The sequence below is a fragment of the Tetrao urogallus genome (assembly GCF_951394365.1).
Source record: "Tetrao urogallus genome assembly, chromosome: 5".
Classification (NCBI taxonomy): domain Eukaryota; kingdom Metazoa; phylum Chordata; class Aves; order Galliformes; family Phasianidae; genus Tetrao; species Tetrao urogallus.
The window spans coordinates 15,518,793-15,529,106 of record NC_136818.1 but is presented as its reverse complement, the minus strand read 5'-3'; positions in this window follow the sequence as shown (position 1 = coordinate 15,529,106).

The window sequence follows — 10,314 nt, the reverse complement described above, 5'->3', positions numbered from 1 at the left end:
GTACTGGGGAATGTAGGAAGTTCCTATTTTCTTCAACACTTGAATTTTAGTCTTCTTACATTGATAGATTGATTTGTTTGTCAGAAATTTGCACATTTAGAGCTCTGAGAATATGCCCAAATATTTACAGATAGCAAAAAATGTTGGCAGTAATGTTCTGATAAATAGCCATCTTCACTGCAATTAGTGGGGTATTCCAGAAAGATCTGGACCTACAAAAGGATTTGCTCCTTGGTTCCTAAGGGCAGCTTTCTAGGGCTTCTCACTTTACTTCCATGGGAATGAAACTGTGTTGTATCCTAACAGGAGCCTGGCTGCTGTAATCTGAATGAGTCCTGAGAACACAGTACCTCTTCCTGAAAGCTGTAATGGGCAGCAGCAAAACAGCCTTCCCAAAATCGTGTAGTTTAATTCATCAGGAGGATGAAAGTGATTGGGATGTGGGTCTGACTTGTTACTGAAATCTGCATACATTGCATAGCAAGTATTTTGTTGCACATTAGATATAATTTCATAGACTTCCTAATGGGTTGTGAGTCACTCTGCTGCTTCTACGTCTTTCCATGTTCTCTTGTTCCTTTTCCTTTGAGAAAGTCCATTTCAAGTTAGCCTAATCCTTTTGACCTCCAATGTACATGTATCATAAATTGAGATTGTCTCTTATCAGCACTTGGTTGTTCACTGAGAAGACTTCACTGTGCCCTACTCTCATCTATTTGTACACTAAACGTACCAGTAACTATGTAAACATGAAGTATTCATAAATGATTGCAGAGCAGCTACAATCCATCACAACAGGATCTCGAGAAGGCTGAGGCTTGTCTGCATGAACTGTGTTGTAGCTGAATTTCTTGACAATACTGCATTTATAGCAGGAATCACCCATTACTTCAGCATCATGAAATTATTTTGTAATATGGTGGCCAGTGCACACCCTGGGGAAAAAAGAAAACAAAACATTTATCTTGCTAGCAGGAAACACATCTCATCTGGGTGGACTGGTTTAGGCTCGTGTCACGGTTCAGTGCTCTCTGACCAAGTTCTTTTGGGTGACCTGTATATGGAGGGCTTTATGCTTACTGCCATTCTGACTTACTTGATGCTATCATCATTACATGGAATTTTGGTATGGCAGTGTCTTACCACAATGTATGTAATTTGTATTTGTGTTGTGACTTTCAAGAGCCAAACTGTAGTAGAAATGGGATTGCCACTGCCTGTCCTTGTACCATAGCTCACCATCACAAAGCAGGCACCACAAGTCACCAGAAAGGAATGCGTGGGCTGAAAATAGCTCACATGTATTGCTCTCTTCAAAAGCCACTATTTGGTTCAGGTACTCCATACTAAGCTAAGAATTTCATAGCTGCCCCTAGACCCCATAGATCTAGATGATGTAGGAAGATATTTGCACCCCAGACAAATTAAGGGACGATGCTCCATCCATTCACCTAATGTTAATCACTTGTCTAGAGCAAAGCCACACTCCAGTCCCTTTCACTAAGATAACTTCACCTTTCTTTGCAGCAGATGTGGTCAGTCATTCCAGATGCTGCTCCCAAAGCTTCAGGAGCACAGCCTGTGCCTGTCTCCTCAGAGGCATTACAGCTCTCATACAGTCATTGCCAAAAATGAGCTTATACTGTCCAAAAGCTTAGCTGGAAAAATCAGCCTCTCCCAAAAATCAATTCTAAAGCTAACCGTGTATCTCTCCTACATCCAGTATTTCCACTGAAACTAGTATCTTTGTGTGTGCAAGGAATGAGTAATTGAGTTTACATTCTTATCAGAGAGAAGCACTTTATAGAAATCAATAAGAATTCCTTCAGAAAAGTCAAAGTCAAGAGCGTTACAGTAATGTGTAATATCAGAGAGCAAAGTGGTGCTGTGGGATAGAGGCCAGGACTGATCTGTAAGTATTGCATGTGGCTGCTGATACCTGAGGAGTACAATGTGCCCAGGTGCTGCTGGCTGGTAAATTCCAGAAGCCAACTCACTGTGACTGCAGCATGCATGATGGTGCTGTGCTGCCTCATACATTTGCAGGACAAATGCCAAGCTCTCCTGTGACTTCGATAGGAACAGGAATTTGTGGCACTCTGTTAGGTAGTGTGCCATGAGGATGAGGAGCTTTGGAATGCCAATGCAGAGAATCACAACTTGCAGAATTCTTCCAGAGATCAAAAAAGGTGTCTAGAAGAGTCCTTAAAATAAGGTTTGATGTGAGAATAAAAATTGCATCTAGTCATGGAACAAAGGGTGATCGCACTCCTTTCCACATTCTACATAGTGTTGAATTGCTGGGAGTGATTTCAGATTTAAGATGTCTGTAGAAAAGTTTGTCAGAGATACTTGGCCATTTATCTCAGTAATTCTAGTCTGAACCAAGCAATCCAAAAGTATTCCTTACCCAAAAGGTATCAAAAATTATTTGCGTAGTTAAACTGAAATGATGGAAGATTAACTTATGACAAATAACTATGTTAAATGAGGGTCAGGTTGCTCTCTTAATCAAATAACTTTGCCAAATATTTACTAAAATAGGACAGACTCTTGTAAAAGTATAAATAGTTTGTTACTTATTTAAATAAAAGATCCTTACAAGCCTTATTTGGTATGATTCTTTGATAGTGTTTATGAAAGGGGTTTAATAGCAGGATTTCCATTGTGATTTTCACTAGCAAAAAAAACTTTATTTTCTGGCTAAGCAGATTTTTTCCTATAAAATTTTGATAGAAAATATACTACTTAATAAATTACGAGATACGTTATAAACACTCCATACGTGATCTTTACTACTAAATAAATATTTGATTAAGAAGGATGGGGCTGTTTCTAGGGTTTGACTAGATAATCCGATTCTGTGCAGCAACTTGCAGTTGGCAAGTTCTGACTCCCTGATAAGGAAGTGCTTGAAAACCCAGGGAGGAGTGGGGGCCTTCTGGAAGAGAAGGCTTGCAGCCTTTTATCCAGATGTGTTTTCTGTGTGTGTAGAACAGAATATATCCAGAACAGAAAATATGTCATCAAAAAAGGCAGTATTAGATAAAGCAATGTGTATATTGAGAGTAAATTGTCAAGGAAATGTGCTTATTTTCAACCTCTCTGGTCTGGCAGAAGTGGGAGTTCCTGTATTCATGGCTTGCTTTGTCACCTTGTGTACAATATCACACATATGTTGAATCTGTTAAGAATGTTTTACCAGAAACATGTTCTGTATCTCAAATCTTGAGTTCTGGCAGAATTTGGGAATAGAATTGAAACAGCCAGCCTGGCCATAAGAAATATATCATTATTATTGCAGTCAAGAAAGGTGCTAAAGCGTTGAGGACTTTTAAACAATGCTGAAGCAGTCCTGGACTTGCCTACCAGGTCAGAACTACCATTACTATTGTAGCAGGAAAACTCATTCAAATGTTAAAATACTGATTTCTTAAAAGCAACATGACAGTGACTTTATAAAACCAATTCCAGAGTGTCTTTTGTAAAGGCATGATTTCTCAACTCTCTTTAATAATATTAAAGTGGTAAAAAGGAGTTAGAAAATAAAAGTATTTACTCTCTTTCTACATAAGCCCTACTACATAAACACTTGTAAATTGTAAAGTACAATTACAGCTTAGACACTACTTAGTATGGGGGAGAAATGCAGAAATGTTAGATCTCAGTGTAGTGGTTGTAAATGCTATATATCTAGCTTAATTAGAAATGGGATAGGGAAGTGGTAGACATTACTAAGTAATAGCAGGTAGTGTTCAGAAAGCATCCCTAATGAACGTGTTAGGCAGTAATTGTTTACAAGAAGGGTGATCTGAATCTTCTGCGTGGTAATCTGCCTATCATTTCTCAAAATCTAGGAATTGTAATGAAAGGTGAGATTTCCAATCAAAATTAACATTAAAAGTGTTGGTTTGTTACAGAGAGGTTAAAATGTAGGCTCAGCAGTGTTTTCAGACAGTCTGTGTATGAAAAGCAGTTTGGCCTGAAAACTTGAAGGCTGAACTGTCTGGCTGAAGACTTGAAAATAGTATTGTGTGTGCGTAACTTTTGCTCCTAATTTTAGGATTCTGATTGTCTAATCTGCAATTATGATGGTGAGCATTTATACGGGTCACTTCTTCTGCTCTAGTAGGAATGCTTATGGGAATAAGAATATACCAACACTATTTATTTCTCCTGTCTAGTTTTATTTATATATATAATTTTTTTTAAACTTCAGTAGGAAGTAGGTGCATATTGTACTGAGACATTGATTGCAAATACACACCCATTCATTTTACTCTTGGTGAAAAAATGTCCTACTTTGAAAGGATTTGGGCACAGGACCCTATAGTGAGCACTGAAACTAGAAGTGATTCGGGCCAAGAGAGTATCTAGGTTTGTGTTCTCTAGGCAAGGTTGGAAAACCAACCTGTCAGCTGCTAGCCACCAGAAGCTAGAGCTGTGAGCTAAGTTTTGTTTTATTATACTCCATTCCTAATGTTCTGCCTGTCTGCACATGACAGGATATAGAACTGTGTTCAGCTGAAGTCCAGAAATATAATTAGTGCAACCAGAAGAGCATGCTGAGTTCCTCAAAATTCTTGCAGTCACCCATTAGGAAAATGAGCCTAGCTAAGAGTTACACTGCCACCTAACTAAGCATAATTTCACATAATATTGTTCTAAAAGTCTGGAATAACTCCAGCTATGAGATCAGATTACCCGAGTCCAAACGGTACCTAAGTAAGTAATGCAATGAAGAGATTAACTACAGATGAAGCAACTTAAAACATGTCAAACAACTGAAATAAGACCTGTACAAATGGAAACAAACGTAAGGGGTACAAAAACATAGCAACAATCACTGTTGAGGGCTGCAGTAAGCTTGTATTAACTGGAAATCTAACTAAGTAATGTAAGCGGTTGGAGGAGAAAAAATAAAGGCACTTTCAGAATTTTCTGTTGTAAACCATGCCTTTTATGGAGGAGCACAGCAGAAAGTAGAGCAGTTCAAAAGAACAACAGACAAAGATGGAATAGATAACTCGGTGAATGAAACGCATTCCATGTTCAAAATGAGACTCTGCCTGGACTCTTCTTTGAGAGAAAATTCAAACCATTAGAAGTTTGTGCTTAACACAGAAAATAGTGCCAATGCAAGCAGTTTGCACAGCAGAGACCTTGTCTGAAGTTTGCAGAACAATGAATAATGGTTAAATGGCAGCCTCTAACCAGTGACGCTGTTTACGTGAAAGGCAACTCCAGAGCTAAGGCAGCATGAAATACAATGGAAGAATGAATCTCTTTTTAGTAGGAGAAAGAGGAGACAAGCAATAGCAGCAAACTACAAGTATTTGAAAAATTAGGAGAAAAAAAAATGAAAACAGACAACAGGAAAGAAAGTGAACAGCCAAATTGTGCAACTCTGCTAATGTGCGTCAAGGGCTTGGGAGTATGCCAGCAGCATGGCTCTACTTTAGCAGATTTTAAGGCATGAACGTGCTTTATACCTGTCAGTATTTCAGAGTTTGTATTATGCATGTAGGAACCTAGCTGGACACAGGACGTCATACCAAAGCTTCTGGCTTTCTGCTCAGTTTTCATGCGCTCTTGGGTGGATCCCTGCTGACTTGTACTACAGTTGCATACGTGTTCCAGGTGGTCCCTCATGGGATGCAAATTTAGATGCCTCTTAAGACTTCTAGCAGATATGGTAGAAATGGCCAAAAGTAATTTTGCGTGTGGGGATAAACTAGTGACAGATGTATGGACAGCCTAAACACCAGAGCCTCCTCCCTGTAGGAGGCTAGAATAGAAAGCAAGGCCTCCTAACTAACACAGGGAGAAATGTATCATTGTTTAACTGAAGGGTGTGTTGAGTGAAAGAGTATGTTGGATGGGGGAATGAACGGCTGGGATTCATTTGATTGTAACACTCAAAATGCCAGACTGTAGTGTCAGGAATTCTGCAAAGCCGAGAAATTCTCAAGAGAATGTTCTTATCTGCTGACTTGAATGAAATAATGAGAAGGATAGATCAACCAAATGACTTTAATCTGGTTTACTTTAACAAATGCTATTCAGTGAGGCAAATTCTGGAATATTCTCTATGAATAAACTATTTGGGTAATATAGATTCCTGTCTTCTATTAGTGCTCTGTATCCTGAGTTCCACAGGACAGAAATGCAAATATTTCATAGGCATGTATTTTGACAAAAAATTACTGAAACCCACCAAAGCAGCATAGGAAAACTCTGCATTGCCTATTTGTGATGGAAGCTATGCAAACTTCTTTTAAAAAGTTGATATAAATCAACAAGTGCCAAGATGGAAAAGACTGATACGAAAACAATTAGAGCAACTCCAGGTATGTCAGCATTCTACAGTGGCAGAGATGCTCCATATGTATTTACTTTAAAGAAGAATTCCTTACTCTGTAGTCTGATTAAAACTGCTTTGCTGTCTTTTTGAAGGCAAGGATGGCTGAGAAAGTGAGCTGCTGTCAAACTACCTCAACTATGTTGTTATGTTCTCCAAAAGCTGAGCATTTTCTCCGAAGTCTCTGGTTTTATTTTCAGGATCAACACTTGTTGATACTTGTTGTCCATGAGAGTTGTCATATCCAGTCTATATTTTAAAAATGATAAACAGGGCTCTAGATGTATGTTCTCTAGAACTTTGATTGTATCTGGATGTGCCCTTTTCAATGACTGTGCATTTCCCATTGTTTTGTATTAAATGAACAGCTTGATACTTCTGGTTTTCTAGCAAATTGGAAAGAAAATCTGGCTCTCCCATACTCCGTGGGTGTCAAACTTTTTGGCTTTCTGGGGCCTCATTGAGCAAAGAGGAATTGTATTGGGCTGCATATGAAATATATAATATAGTAAGTGTATATAAGTTACAAAAAATGTTAATGTATTTTTTAATTAAAACATAAAAAAGAGCAATGTAAATATAAAAGTAGTGAGCTATTTGCCCTTGTTTTTGTGAAACTAATGCATCAGCATCTAGTTTTATGGAAGTGGTTGCAATTCTAAACGAGTTCTCACAGGGATCATCAGAGATTTTCCATCTAATTTTACTCTTCTTGAGCTTCATCTTTGAACATAGTTACTGTCAAATGTATTGACTTCCAAAAAGTGAAAGAGGCATGATTAATGCCATGAGTAAAACATGATATGCTTTGCAGTGAGGGATCTTTTTCTGTGATAAGAGGTTTTATAAAAGTTTAGTGAACAGGCATGATCAAATTTTTCATCTGAATGTGTGATTGCAACTCCGTGCATTCCATTTGATAATTGTCAGGTAATATATTTATGTCAACTGAAAATGAAGTTGCGAATATAGAAAAAAATCGATGGTTTTTCTCAGAAATCTTGAAACCTATTCTCAAACTCCTTTATCAAAATGGAAATATAAGCCTTGCATTTTTCACTGCTCACCGTGGAATTTTACTTAGCCAACATATCAAAATGCATAAAATTATTCACCATAACTTTACCTTGCCACAAGTTTCATTCCAAATGTCGTGTTCATAGTTGCTAAAAACGTACAATCTTTGGGTCTGCATTACTAGCTATCTAGGGCTGCATGCAGCCTGCAGGCCATGGATTGAACATCTCTGGTGCAGTCCCTTCAGTCCATTTCTGCTCTCCTTGTAGTTCTCCATCACTTTGGCATGGTCTTCCAATTGTTGGTGCAGCTGGATGCTGATCTGCCTCACTGTAGACGTAGACCAGAGTTTCTCAAACAGTGTGGCATTAAGGAGGATGCTTTGTTCCAGTGGTTCGCTTTGTAGCTGCGCATTGCATCTCACACGTTTGAAGTCTGTAGATGGTAAACATACTGAAATTATAGTTGTTCATACTATATATTATTTTTTTGAAGTGACTGTACAGCTGATTTGAGGAAACTCACTAAAAGCCGTGTGCTGTACTCCGGCCGTAAAAGTCTAAGACATTTCTCCCAAGGACAAAGAGATTATCCTTCATCTCCTACTTTATTTAACATTTAACTTGAAACTGAACTGCAGTCAGGGGAACACAAATAGTTCACTCAACTCTCTTCTGTGAGGAGTCTTAGGGCAAAGAAATTAGCAGATTAGTCACGCCAGCTTGCCAGGAGGCTGTTGGCTTGGATATAATGTACCAGTTCCAAAGGGGAACTTCTGAGTTATGAAACTGTATGTGGTTATAGGGATATATTAATAGCAGCAACAGCAGAAAGCACAAATGGGTCAGTTTTGGAGTTGTGCTGCCCCACAAAGCCGGGAACTGATAGCTGAAAGACTGCGTTGTTGTTTGTACTTCTGATTGAAAATGTCCTGTCAGGCAATGCTTCGTGATGGCTGGATGGCTAAGTGTGCTGAGATGTACAAATCCTGAACATCTTATTCAAAGAGAGATCTTTATTTGGAAAATCTTTGGTGTTTATTGAATCATAGAGTTACCAAGGTTGGAAAAGACCTCCAAGTCCATCCAATACAACAACCCCCTGCCACCAATATTTCCCTATTGAACCATGTCCCTTAGTGTAAAATCTATGACTCTTCTTTATTGTCTAAGTGGATAAAGAAATGGCTTGCAAACGCAGGACTGTATCTAGTTTGAACTTGGCATGGACTGAAGGTTCAGTGAGCTAAGCTTGGAGATGAGTGCACTGTGGGGTTTGGACAGCAGTCCTGGCTGTGTATGCTTCCGAGGTCTCTCTAGTTGCATGTGGTACCACTGGAGAGATGGGGCTGCTGTGAGAAAGGTGCATTTATTATGCATATAGGTGGGGTGAAGTAGCATTGTCATTGCAGGGAATGGAGAAATTGAGACCTGTTCCCATGATGGCTGCTAGATTATAGAAGTGGGCAAAATGGGTTCTCTGTTGCATGCTGCCTTCTTAGTTGGTGTAGATCAAAACTGTTTTACTTCAAGAGAGTGTAGGAAGTGGTTAATCTGTGGATCTTCTGCTTTAGTAAGAATGTTTTTACATGTTTCTTCTTGGATTATTATTTTTCTTAAGCATAGTCAAATACACCAACTTTTACAAAACTAACTTTAAGTGGTTATTAAATTTAAACTAGGAAGAAGAGTTGACTGTGGTTGCCTTGATTCCTAGTGAAGTAAATATACTCAAAAGCTTGCAAGCTCAGATCCTAGTCTTTAATATCTAAATTATTATTGTTTATTATAGATTAATAAACAACAGAGTATTGAAATAAGTTTTTTTTTCTTTTTTTTCTTTTCTTTACACATAACACCCATAATTCACTCTGTGGTTCAGACAATCAGGCCAATAATCATCAGGATCAAAAAAAAGTACTTCCCTCTGTATCCACCCAGCCTGCAAGTCACTAGATGCTTCTGATTCAGTCTGTAGATGGAGGAGAGGGAGGGTGTTTTATTTTTCCTTTTTTATTTGGTATGGTAAAGAACCAAGCCCAGAAAATGTATTTGACTCCAACTCCGGAATGAATATATCTATAAAGGTTAAAATCTACTTTGATTTTCTATGTAAGGCAGTAGTTATAAATTCCTTTAGAATTTCAATGTTTTGAATGCTGATGATTAGAAAAAATAACAAAATAAAAGTATATACCGGGACATTTTAAATTCATTAAGTAAAATTTCAGAGTGCGTATGACTTTGGGTTCAAGGGATACTTTCTAACGTTGAAATGTCAAAATTGAGCGTGTCTGAGTTGGTACTGTCTTGGGAAAGAACTTGTTTGTGGTTGTTGCTTTTTGATCAGGAAATTTTTCAAAAACAGATCTTCCCTATGAGAAAGTTTGTACTTTTTTTGTACTTTTGACAAAAAAGTCAGGCTTTTTTGAAAATGAAGATTTCTGCAGAAACATTTTCAAAACATTACTTTTCACAGGTTTTACACTAAAGACCTGAGTGATCCCTAATATTATCAAATACTTGTGTGACAGAATGCATACTCAAATAAATGCTATAAAATGAAATTAATGTAACTGAAGTAGCCCCCCAAAAGTAAAAATAACACCCCTTGATTAAGCAGTATATAATCAATGCCGAGGAAGAGGCTTTTGAGTTCTTCAGGCAGCTATTTGCTGAGAGTACTAGTATGGTACAAGCAGATTTGGGTTTAAAGCCAGACACAGAACAGCTGTGTTGCTGGAAATTTGGGAGATCTCATTCTAAATATTTTAAGCCAGAAGAAATGTTTAAAACAATCTGCTATGCTTCAAAATGGTCTCCTATGAGTAATCCCATTATCTTCAGGAGAATGAGGACTATTTAACTGTTGCTAGATCTTGCCCATAACTAGTGTGTATTTAGATTCCTAACTGAGTAAAAAATAAAGAAAATCCA